General features: G+C 41.3%; 1 pseudogene; it reads right to left on the minus strand.

Annotated features, from left to right (window-relative positions):
- Nucleotides 1-3,896: 3,896 nt before the first annotated feature.
- Nucleotides 3,897-4,936, minus strand: LOC149145076 (heat shock 70 kDa protein 18-like; annotated as a pseudogene).
- Nucleotides 4,937-13,324: the final 8,388 nt, after the last annotated feature.

Raw genomic sequence — 13,324 nt, forward strand, 5'->3', positions numbered from 1 at the left:
CAAAAAATACACAGGCACGACGCACAGGGATTCAAGCCCGATTTCACCCACAAACTCATTCAAACTACCAAATTTACTCAATTTCCACTTGTTCAAGTAAGTCAAGCCTTCTTCCACTGCCAGTGAATGAGTTTCTCTTAAAGTTTATGGTGATTTAATAAGATAAACTTGAAACCCTACCTCCTTGCAATTTTTGCTCAAAAACAATTGCTTAGGGTTTACAAGTTGTGTTTTTGCTACCAAGTCCACTCCATCATTCCCTCACTCTTTGATTCCCTCATTTATTTTCTAGTTTCATCAACTCATTCCCTAATCCTCATATCCCTAAATTTATTATTCCCATATCCCTAACTCCCACTATCCCAAACTCTAGTTACAAATTCATAAACCCTAATTGTTGTCCCTAAGCCTACTTACTGTCCCTAAACCCCATATTCCCCAAAATCCTACCAACAACATTCCCAGAACCCTTTATACATTCTCTCCACAGTCCCTCATACATTTTCATCTTTGGTAGCAAAAATCTAAGACACCATAAATCTCTTCATACTCATCTAAGAAAACTCAAACATTGGCAACATGGAGTCTGATCCTACCTATGACCGAGATGAGGAGACACACAGTGATTCTTCTAGAGAAATGCATGCACCAAGGAGACCTCACAAGGGTGGTAAACATACATGAGAGGAGCCTACTTCACTTGTCGAGTTGCAAGACTTCCCTCTTGCTGTCACATGCTTTCAACACCAATCCTGTTATCAGTTCTGTGAGATGGTAGAGAGAGTCCAGTATCATCATGAGTTGGCCAGGTTGTTTGTGTTCCATCTTCATAATGGCCAAGTCACTTTAGCAGGTGTGACATTCACCTTGACACCAGAGGAAATTTCTATAGCATCTGGCATTCCAAATGTCGGTGAGCAATGGAATAAAAGGCAGCAGATTGTTAGAGAACATTATGAGCCTTACATCAAGGCTGGTTATCAGAGACATCTCAGCAGAGTTTTTCCCTTCCGATATCTGGAAGACTCATATGCTCCCTTGATGAAACTCATAATTAAATATTTCAGCTGTGAGGGCCATTTTTCTCGCCTATATGCCTATCACATCAAATTGTTGATGCACTTTACTAGGGTGAGAATGATGAATCTCCCCTATTTCATTTGCTGGAACATTGAGAAGATGACCACATTAGTGCAAAGGAAGTCTCCTTAGCAGCAACATAACAACATATATTATTTTGCACTAATCAAAATTGTGGTCTTACATCAGCGTGGTTTACAGAACATCCCATGGGAGGATTTCATTTCACATGAAGTCTTCACAGGTCCTCAAGTTCCTTTAACAACTTTTCATGAGACATGTGGACCTTCACATCAGCTGGAGATTCATGAGACACAAACCGCTAGTGTGCCAGTGTTTATCACCAACCAAAAGGGCACTAGAAGGTTGTTTGCAGCAGCAAAGCGAGTATTATCTCCACCCAGGGTGGAAGGGGTCTCGCTTCCTCCATCAGCAGAGCAGGTTCAGGACAAGGGAAAATGGCCAGTACATGATGAGGGTCCTTCAGGAGGGCAGGAGACGGATTTCATTCTTATTCAGGATGATGACACCGATTTGGGCTCACAAATCTCAAAGCTCAAAGAGATCATTCAGGAGCAACAAGCGGACATTAATGATTTGTCCCTCAACCTAGAAAGAGCCAAGTGGATAATAAAATATCTGGAGCAAAGAAACAAACAACTAGAGGATCAGCAAACCATTATGGAGCTACAAAACATACGAGAAAACCGACAAGCTGCCAAGAGGAGGAAAGTGAAGCTCACACCACTTGAACAAGAAATCAATGCTGATCGAGAATCTTGGCTTGAGAGAGAGAATATCCACTTAGAAAAGTTGCTAGAGAAGGCCAACAGGGAGAAAACTATGTTGAGGCACATGGCCTACCATTACTTGGCGAGAAACAAAAGTTGCAAGGCAAGAATCAGGAACTTGAAGGCCAAGTTGAAGAAAGCATCAAGGAAGCGAAAAGAGAAAGATAGACTTTAGATCTTGGCTGAGGCTTCCTTGGCTCAACATAGCACTTAATGGAGGACACTCAACCCAAATTTCAAAAAAATTGGGACACTTTTTGCAATTTTGGAATTTTTGGGCCAAAAAACAGGTTTTTCTGCTCAATGCGCCGCGCCACCTGGCGCTCGCTTTTGATGGGGGCCTCCTTTTGAGGAAAACTCAGCATTTTTGGATTTTTCATGAAAAAATATGCATTCCCACAAATGGCAAAGAAATTTTGACAGGTTTTGAGCTCCCAAAAAGGTCAAAAAACCTAAAAAATGACCTTTCTGCCCCTTTTTTGACATACAGGAAGAAGTGTTGGGAAAACTCAGTTTTGGAGGGGCAAATGGAGGCCAAATTCAAAAATTCCACTTGTTCTGGAAAGTAGACAGGTAGAACTTTCTAACAAGCACACTTGGAGCAAATTTGGACACTGGGAAGGCCTCCAAAAGTAGCTGCAAAAAGGCACTACACATAGGGAAATCAGTGCAGCGCATTGGAGGAATTTTGCTCAGTTTTGACCAAAATACTTTGTTTTTCGCCTAGTTTCTTGACAGTTTGACTTTTATCCTTATAATTGTCAAACTCATGATGTAATTTAATGTTACTTGATGGATTTTGATGTAATTATGCTAAATTTTCACTCATAGAGGTAGATTCATCCATGAAAAGGTAGTTTGCAACTGAATGAATCAGTTCCCTAGTTTTTAGAGGCAAGCTGTTCCATTGCCTACTTTTTAGTTCTCAGTTTAGAATTTGTTGGAACAGCTCCTAAACTCATGAGATCGACCCCTAGAGGCTAGGATAAGTTGTTGTTTGCTTATATCTTGTGATTTTTCATTGATTAGCAAAGGTTGGACTTTTGGGAAAGCTTGGAGCTTCATTGTATACACATTTCAACAGTTTGGCTAAGGAATAGACCAGGGTTTGCAGCACTTTATGGGATTCATGTGGAATCTTGCTTTGGTATTGTGTTTCCTTTTGTAATTGTAAGTTTACTTGTGTTTTATGTATGCCATCATTTCTCTTTGCTTCATCTTAACTAGATCAAACAAGGATAAAGGTAGAATCCATTGAAATTGTAGTGCTCTACTTAGGGTTTGTTTAGTTATTTATGTTTTCAGTTGTTTGAAGAGGATCCTTGAGACTTTCTTGCCCTCTTCAACTCCTCACCTATCTAAAAATCTCCATTTCATTCAATTTGAAGTACCAAATCATTTGCCTACCTTGCCCCATAGAGATCTCTGCAAAACTGAGCCTCATTCCCCAGACCCAAATCCGCCTTTCTATTTGAGCCAAAAAAACATCATTAAATTCAATCAAACTCTTTTGCACACATACCTAGCCTAAGATCAGTATTCACATCAGTCATCTCAAGCCCTATTGACTATATTTTGCTGAGATTGACAAGGAGAGAGCCCTCTCCCGACTTGGTAGGGCTAGCTACCAGGTTAAGCGTGGTTTAATGTTATCCTAGATCCTACCTTTCTCAGCCTAAGGTAGATTTAGGCACTAGCAATGTTGAAGCCACACAGGTAGATACGTTTCTCAAATAAATCCATTTTAGATGCTTGCAGTGCTAACGAAATTGCAGAATTGAATTTGAGAAGCCATTCTATCATGCTGAGGTAGAGACGTCCTTGAACTTTTGTTAGGCTTGACCACAAGAACCAAAAAATCCAAATTCTTGACGCAATAGTCTGAGATATCAAAATCTAATTAATATATGCTACCAAAAAAGTGCAAAGACAATTGTAACTAGATGCATATATCTTTCAACACCCATAGTTTCAAACACACCATGAGGTTGAGCGTTTAATGTGTATTGTATTCTCTGGAGCTTGTCACTGAGCTCCAAGGCCTCTGATCTCAATAGGGAATTCTCTTTTATTATATGAGCATAATGCTATGAAGTAATCTTGAATTTCCTCAATATCTCCCCATTCTTTGCTCTCAAATATATATTTGAAATTAGTCACACTGCAAGGGAACAAGTACAAATATGTATGAAGTCTCCTATTGATTACAGTTTCTACAACAGAAGACAAACTTCTTTTTGCTCTCTCACATTCTAAGCGGAGTCTCCTAAGGCCCTTTGCCTTTGCATTTGTGCTCAAGTCCTTTTTGTTTCTTCTCTTGCATTGTTGGACACAGTAATTGAGTAGACTGTTATCAAAATCCTCCCTTCCCAAATGCATGTCCCTCCATCAAATTTCATGTCAAATTCACCATTCTCAATAGTAAGAATGGAGACATCGAACGTACCTCCAACCAGGTTGAAAACCATGATTGTTTTATTTTCTTTGTAGTCTGTATAGAACCCATAAGCTATAGCTGCAGTTGTGGGTTCGCTAATCATTTTCATGACCATGAGGCCCACAATGTTGACAACATCTTTAGTAGCCTTCCTTTGAGAATTGCTGAAATAGGCAGGCACTGTGATAACATCATTCTTGACATCGGGTTTGAGATAAGCTTCAGCTATCATCTTCATCTTTAATAAAACCATGGAAGATATCTTCTCTACTACAAAATCCTTCCTATGACTTTTGTAATGGACTTGGATAAAAGAATTGCCTTTGTCTCCATAGAAGACAGTGAAGGCCCATAGTTTCATGTCACTCTACACACATGGATCATTGAATCTCCTTCCAATGAGTCCTTTGACATCGAAGATGGTGTCGTGCAGATTTGTTGTGATTTGGTACTTGACACCATCGCCAATGACTCTCTCAGAAGGTGTGAATGCAACCATGGAAGGGGTGGTTCTGTTTCCCTGGTCATTAAGAATAATTTCAATTCTATCCTGATGCCATACTCCTACGCAGTTGCATGAGGTTCTAAGATCAATGCCGATAGCCTTACCTTCACCTTTGGCATCCATCGCCTTTACTAATAGAAGTTTCGAATTAACACGAAATTAAAAATTTTGACTTACAAATCTAATAGCGGAATGGAGAATCGGAAAAAGATTCAAACAATCCTTAAATCTTATGTTTGCTGGAATGGAGAATCATAAAAGGATTCAAAAAATCCTTAAATCTTATGTTTGCAGAAATTTTGCTGCAGAAATTCATTCAACGAAAATTATTGTAAAATCCAGTAGGAGGGTGGATAGCGAATCAAAAACCCATCTAAAAGATGAAGGCGTGGCTGAAAGAAGGAGAGTCTGATGGCAAGAATTGCAAGGCACTGATTTCCTTTCTTGAAAAAAACCACCCAAGACTTGATTTTTGTAGATTGCAATTTTATTTGGGAGAAAACTACTGGTCGAAAGGGATTTCAATGGGGGGAAGAGCTCTGCAAAGATGAATGCAGTCTGGTGGCTCACCATTATCATCGAACTATCTGGATTCTATCAAGCATATGATGGTCGCCTGCTATCGATCACTGCAGAAAGGCTTGCTCCAAAGCATGGGAAATCATGGAGCTCATGGAAAATTCAGACACAAAAGCCATTTTCATGAATAAACACGTCGGCATACTATTCCACCGTCTGAAAGAATCACACAGGTAGTTGGGAATTGCTCTTCCCATTAACAACTACAACTCCCAAGACGGATCAGTCAAAGTTGTCAAAAGAGGACTTGGCCAAAAAAAACATAGCAAATGGAAAATCGCGAGTGTATCTATAGTATCTATAGTACTGTGTGTGATTAATGAGTGCGACACTGTCACAGATTCACTGCAGCTTTTGAGGATGACAAATCTCAATAGAGTCACCAACAAGAACCTTATAATATAATTCCTATCGGCATAAAGAAGGAAGAACACGTCTATCCCACTCAGATTTTCCACATCATCAAATGTTAGATTTGTTGAGATTGCAACAAGATGATGGAGCTTAGTGAAAAGAGTCGCCTTCACTAAGTGGGCCCGCAGGCTATTTTTGGCGCAAGTCTATTTTTAGACATATGGATCATGTCTATGGATTGCAGGTTGCTGTTTATGGATGATTGATCAAGTTGGGAAAAAATAGATGGACTTCTATTTTTGATGAAAGTGTGAGTGATCACAGTGTGAGTGATCAAAGTCTATTTTTAGACTGGCTGTCAAAAATAGAAAAGTCAAATATTATTATCTCACAATAATATTTGGACTATAAACTTAATCTTATTCTCTTGGAGCACTTCAGTTTGAGCTACAGAGGTGGCACATGCAGCTGTCAGAAGGAAATACGCTTTTCTTATGAGTTAGTTGAGTTGTTGCATGCATGACTTCAGTTAGAACTCAATCAGTTGAGTTTGGTGGAGTTGATGGAGTTGTGTTCAGTTTAGCTTTGTTAAACTGGTTGTATTTAGTCTAACTGGCAAATAGACTAGAGATGAGTTGGGTGAATTAGTTATTAATTAATTCACAAGTTATTAACTCATAATACAACTAATGAATACATCAGTTAACTCAGTTGCATGTCAGTGCATGTTCAGTTCAACAGGGACAGGTGGTAGAGAATCAGATTGCTATCTGTTGTGACTATAGTTGTGCACCAAATCTTGCACAATCAAGGGATTGAGTATGCCAATGAGTTTGCTCACGTATTTGCCCACATTATAGCTTGTGCTCACGTCCAACAAAGTGTGAGTGACTATTTTGCAGGTGAAAAACGAGTTTGGTGAGCCATTCTCATCAGTTCTTGAGCAGGTATTGAGCAGTGGAGGCATGCAAGCAGTGGAAGAGATTTGGAGATCAGATCTGAGCTGTATTGTGTGTAACAGAGGTGGAGATACTTGTGAGAAGTATTATGCTGTGTAATGTTACATGACTCAATCATTAATATACAGATAGTTGGGGTTTTTAGCGAGATGCTTTCCCCGGGATACATACTGTGTTAATGTGTGAATGTTCTTGATGTTTTATTGTTATTGATGCTGCTATATTAATGATCAACATAGAGGAGCTTATGTATTGTGTATGTTTTCCGCAATAGCACATGATCAGGATAATCTCCATTGAATATGTGTTAAATTATTCAAAATTTCTACATGGTATCAGAGCTGCTTGATTTGTAGAAGAGATTTTTACAGGATATCAAGCGAGGATTGATCATCAGATCTATTATTCAGAAAGTGTTTACATTTTATTTCTTCAGGCAGAGTCTGTAATCGGGCCAGGTAGCCTCTGGATTCATCCTTCCTTTTGAAGGTGAGATATCTGGTGAATGACCATACAGTCAATCTCTGTACGAGAAATATTGTGTTCTCACGAATTTTAGATCGGAAGCAGTTGAGTTTTTGCTGGTGGAAATCGAATTTGCAGCAGTCTTGTTGAAATGTCTTTCAACAGATTGCAAATGTTATTCCAAAGCATGAGCGACCTGGCGCTCAAGGATAAACTCAGAAACAATAAAGGTGAGAATGGATCTTCATCAAAGGTATCTGATGAAGAGAATTGCGCTTTGGCTGCCAAAGCAAAGAAGGGGAAGAACAAGAAAGCTTCTCATTCCAGTGCGAAAGGCAAGAAGCAGGATATGTCCAAGGTGAAGTGTTTTCACTGTCACCAGCACGGACACTATGCCACAAATTGTCCGCAGAAGAAGAAGAACAAGCAAGCTGCTGGATCTGCAGGGGGAGAGGCCTTAGCTTCTCAGTTTGAGCTTGATTTTTCATTGATCACATGCTTGGTTTCAAGTGTGATGGGATCAATGTGGTTCTTGGACAGTGGTGCGTCTTTTCACATGACGGGAGATAGAGATTTGTTCTCTGATCTGGAGGACAAAGATCTTGGAGTGCACATCGAGATGGGCGATGATGGTAGATACAATGCGACCGGTATCGGTACCATTTCCTTTGAGAGGGAGTCTGGTAAACCCTTTGTATTGAAGGAAGTCATGCATGTTCCAGGATTGAAGAAGAATCTCATCTCAGTGGCGATGTTAGAAGACAAGGGGTATGATGTTGTTTTCAGCGAGGGAAAGGCCTTCCTACGCAGCAAGACAACTGGTGAGACCCGGAAGATAGGGGTTCGAGTGAGGAACCTTTATCAGTTGCATGTAGATGGATGTGCAACAATGGCAGGCAAGGCAGAAGGATTGGTGAGCTGGGATGATGGCGAGTTGTGGCACAGGAGATTGGGTCACCTTCACCATGGAGCCTTGAAGATACTGCAGCAAATCACTACAGGGCTTCCTAAAGGCACACTTGCGCAGTCAGATCAGTGCAAGGGGTGTACTTTGGGGAAGTTTGTGAAAGCCACCTTTCACGAGAATGATAGTCACGCCACGACGATCCTTGAGAGAATTCACACAGACGTGTGTGGACCTTTCTCAGTTGCTTCGATAGCAAAACACAGGTATTATGTGATTTTTGTTGATGATTTCTCTCGTAAGTGCTGGATCTTCTTCATGCAGAAGAAGAGCGAGACATATTCAAAGTTCTGTTAATTCAAAGCACTGGTCGAGAAGGAGTCGGGGAAGAAGGTGAAGGCTCTTAGGAGCGATAATGGTGGTGAATACATCTCGGACGAGTTCAAGGATTTCTGCAAGACAGAAGGGATTCGTAGAGAGCTCATAGCTCCCCATAACCCACAGCAGAACGGGGTAGCTGAGCGGAAGAACAGAACGATTGTGGGTGCTGCATGGGCAATGTTGCATGATCAGGGCCTACCCCTTCACTTGTGGGTGGAAGCATGCAATACAGCAGTTTATGTGCAGAACCGTTGTCCTCATAGGATACTTGGCATGAGTACACCCGAGGAGGCTTATTCTGGTAAGAAGCCCGATCTTTCTCATTTGAGGATTTTTGGTGCTAACGTTTACATGCATGTGACGAAGGATGCCAGGAAGAAGTTGGAGCCAACCGCAGAGGTTGGGATATTTGTGGGGTACACTGATACGCCCCACAACTATCGTGTGTATTTGCCAGAGAGTGGTAAAACTGTTGTGCAACGGGATATAAAATTTCAGGAGGAGAAAGCCATGAAGTGTTCGCTTGAGAGGGAGCTACACTTGCATGCAGATGAGGAGCTATTAGTTCCTAAGGATGAGCTTCAGGACGTGGATCAGCCACAGGACGAGGTTCAGGGAGTGGAAGAGACCACTCATGCAGCGCCAACCATCAGAGGGCGAAAGCGCTTGACAGAAGCTGAGCGACTGGCTCAAGATGCAGAGAAAGTTGTAGGACCACCTACAGCCCAACGCAGGCAGAGACAGTCACCTGATCGGTACACTGGATACATGGCTCTGATGAGCAAGTGTGTTGTGACTGAGCCATCCTCTTTCGAGGAAGCTGTGGAGGATCCCGCATGGGTAGACGCCATGGTGGAAGAGTATGATTCTATTGTCAGAAACAGTGCATGGGAGATTGTTCCTAGACCGGAAGGGAAATCAGTGGTGGGTTCGAGATGGATCTACAAAGTTAAGCAGGCAGCTGACGGGAGTGTGGAGAAGTACAAGGCAAGATTTGTTGCCCGAGGCTTTTCACAGATTGAGGGGATCGATTATGAGGAGACCTTTGCACCTATCGCAAGGTATTCTTCCATACGGACGATTCTTGCTCTCTCAGCGCAGATGGGATGGCACATTCATCAGATGGATGTGAAGACTGCGTTCCTCAACGGAGTCATTGAGGAGGAGGTGTACATTGAGCAACCCGAAGGCTTTGAAGTCTTCAGCAGCGAGTCGCATGTGTGCAGGCTCAAGAGAGCGCTGTATGGGTTGAAGCAAGCACCACGTGCTTGGTACACACGGATAGACAGCTATTTCACAGGACTTGGATTCTCCAAGAGCGAGGCGGATCCTAACCTATACCAGATTGTGGTGGAGGGTAAGTTGCTTATCATTGTACTGTATGTTGATGATTTGATTCTAACGGGTGATGAGCTGTTGATACTGTCATGCAAGAAGGATCTTGCTACAGAGTTTGAGATGAAGGATTTGGGCCTCCTTCACTATTTCCTGGGATTGGAAATATGGCAGCGCAGTGGTGGACTGTTTGTTTCTCAGGGAAAGTATGCTCGGGAGATACTGGAGAAGTTCAACATGCATGGCTGCAAGCCTGTTGATACTCCTCTTCCTGGAGGTTGGAGGAAGGAGGATGCCACTTCGGAAGAAGAAGTGGATGCCACTGTTTATCGACAGTTGGTGGGGTCGCTGATGTATTTGGTCAATACACGACCTGATATATGCTATGCAGTTAACCAGCTTTCACAAGCTATGGTTAAGCCTACCAAGCTCTTCTGGAAGGCGGGCAAGCATGTATTGTGCTACTTGAGAGGCACATCGGGATATGGTTTGTGGTACAGACAGGAGGATGAGGTGAAGCTATGTGGCTTCACGGATGCAGATTGGGCAGGGAGCCCAACAGACAGAAAGAGCACATCAGGAGGGGTCTTCAGTATTGGATCGACAACAGTTTCTTGGTATAGCAGGAAGCAGAGATCCGTGGCACTCAGTTTAGCGGAGGCCGAGTATATGGCAGCAAGTTTGGCTGCATGCGAGGCTATATGGATGAGGAAGATCCTGGTTGGTTAGTTCGGTTCTCATTTGGATCCTACTGTGATTTACTGTGATAACCAGAGTTGCATTAAACTCTCGGCTAATCCTGTATTTCATGATAGATCTAAACATATTGACATCAGGTACCATCATATCAGAGATTGTGTGCAGCGGAGGATCATGTTACTTTCGTACATTCCAACGGAGGATCAGGATGCTGATATTCTGACGAAGGCTCTCACCAGGAGCAAATTCGAGTACCACTGAGGCAGGATAGGGGTTGCTGATAATCCATATCTTGTCGAGAGGGAGTGTTGAGATTGCAACAAGATGATGGAGCTTAGTGAAAAGAGTCGCCTTCACTAAGTGGGCCCGCAGGCTATTTTTGGCGCAAGTCTATTTTTAGACTATGTCTATTTTTAGACATATGGATCATGTCTATGGATTGCAGGTTGCTGTTTATGGATGATTGATCAAGTTGGGAAAAAATAGATGGGCTTCTATTTTTGATGAAAGTGTGAGTGATCACAGTGTGAGTGATCAAAGTCTATTTTTAGACTGGCTGTCAAAAAATAGAAAAGTCAAATATTATCATCTCACAATAATATTTGGACTATAAACTTAATCTTATTCTCTTGGAGCACTTCAGTTTGAGCTGCAGAGGTGGCACATGCAGCTGTCAGAAGGAAATACGCTTTTCTTATGAGTCAGTTGAGTTGTTGCATGCATGACTTTAGTTAAAACTCAATCAGTTGAGTTTGGTGGAGTTGATTGTGGAGTTGATGGAGTTGTGTTCAGTTTAGCTTTGTTAAACTGGTTGTATTTAGTCTAACTGGCAAATAGACTAGAGATGAGTTGGGTGAATTAGTTATTAATTAATTCACAAGTTATTAACTCATAATACAACTAATGAATACATCAGTTAACTCAGTTGCATGTCAGTGCATGTTCAGTTCAACTGGGACAGGTGGTAGAGAATCAGATTGCTATCAGTTGTGACGATAGTTGTGCACTAGATCTTGCACAATCAAGGGATTGAGTATGTCAATGAGTTTGCTCACGTATTTGCCCACATTATAGCTTGTGCTCACGTCCAACAAAGTGTGAGTGACTATTTTGCAGGTGAAAAACGAGTTTGGTGAGCCATTCTCATCAGTTCTTGAGCAGGTATTGAGAAGTGGAGGCAGGCAAGCAGTGGAAGAGATTTGGAGATCAGATTTGAGCTGTATTGTGTGTAACAGAGGTGGAGATACTTGTGAGAAGTATTATGCTGTGTAATGTTACATGACTCAATCATTAATATACAGATAGTTGGGGTTTTTAGCGAGATGCTTTCCCCGGGATACATACTGTGTTAATGTGTGAATGCTCTTGATGTTTTATTGTTATTGATGCTGCTATATTGATGATCAACATAGAGGAGCTTATGTATTATGTATGTTTTCCGCAATAGTACATGATCAAGATAATCTCCATTGAATATGTGTTAAATTATTCAAAATTCCTACAAGATTCGCTATTTAAGGACTGCTTCCACCTTTTTATTGGCGGCCCCTTTGCGAGATATGGGTGGGGTGGCCAAAATTTTGGGTGTCTTTCATATTAACTGTGTCCTCCATTCACGAATGTTTAGTAAATGGAATTCCAGAGCTAAAGCCCATAGAACCTTTCCCCTCTATGTCTTTTGCGGGATTTGGCCAACCACAAATGCTCTAATTTTTTACGACAAACTCCTTGTGACTAAGACTGTTGCTTTAGACATTGCAGGTTTTTTTCCAGGAAATTGGTCCTTGGATTCCAAAAAACTCTCTTCGGTCTGTCTTATATGTTGATTTGACTGGCATTTTTCCTATCTTTTCCTTTGATGGTGCCTCCTCTGAAGGGAATTGTGGATGTGGTGTCTTTCTACACTTGGACCCTTTTGTCCATTATCATTTCTTCTGGTATGGTGGTAGGGGGGACAATTGTAGAGCTGAGCTGCTCGCATTGTGGGGTGCTCTCTAGTGCTCTTCTTGGTTGGGCATTGATAATTTCCTTATTTTTGGTGACTCCCTTGTTTTGATCAATTGGATTCAGGGTCGTCTCTTGATGTTCCAGTTCTTTGCAATTGGATTCAGTTGATTAGGAACATTCTCCCTTCTTTCTCAGCTGTCTCCTTTCAACATGTCTTTCGGGAGCAGAACATGGAGGCTGATGTGCTCTCAAAACTTGGTCTCTCCCTCTGCTCGGGCTTTATGTTCTTTGAAAAGTTCTCTGATGGCAGGAGCTGTGGTATGGGATCGTTTGAGATTTTATGTTCTTTGAAATGTTCTCTGATGGCAGGGGTTGTGGTATGGGATCGTTTGAGATTTAACTCTCATCTATGCTGCTACGATTTGGTGTATTTATTTATTTATTTTATTTTTTATTTTTATGGTGTCTTTTTGAGTGGGGATCCCTGCAAACTCCTATGTTTTCATTGCTTTCTTACACTTTTCCTGTTGAGGATCTATCATGTAGACAATTGAGCTACTCTATATGCTCTGATAAGTATGATTTGTTATAAAACCATGAAAATATAACTTTCTCTGTTCGGAATGAAACTCTGTTCTTTTCACTTGTTTCTGTATTGCGATATCCTATTATTTATGAAGTATGAATTCCTATTTAGAAATTTGAAAGAGTACATTGTGCCTCTAGCAACATTCCCTTCTAGTGAAATTCCATTTCATGCCTATAATTTAAAGCACTCATCAATTTATAAATTTATAAATATCCTTGAGTTAACGTGGCCGTGTTTATAACAATTATCTTTGTATATGTCCCTGTGAAAAACTTCTCCATATGTTCTCCAACATATAT

The sequence above is a fragment of the Pinus tabuliformis genome, chromosome X, assembly GCF_031772625.1.
Source record: "Pinus tabuliformis cultivar Carrire ecotype Pingquan chromosome X, CPIR1, whole genome shotgun sequence".
Classification (NCBI taxonomy): domain Eukaryota; kingdom Viridiplantae; phylum Streptophyta; class Pinopsida; order Pinales; family Pinaceae; genus Pinus; species Pinus tabuliformis.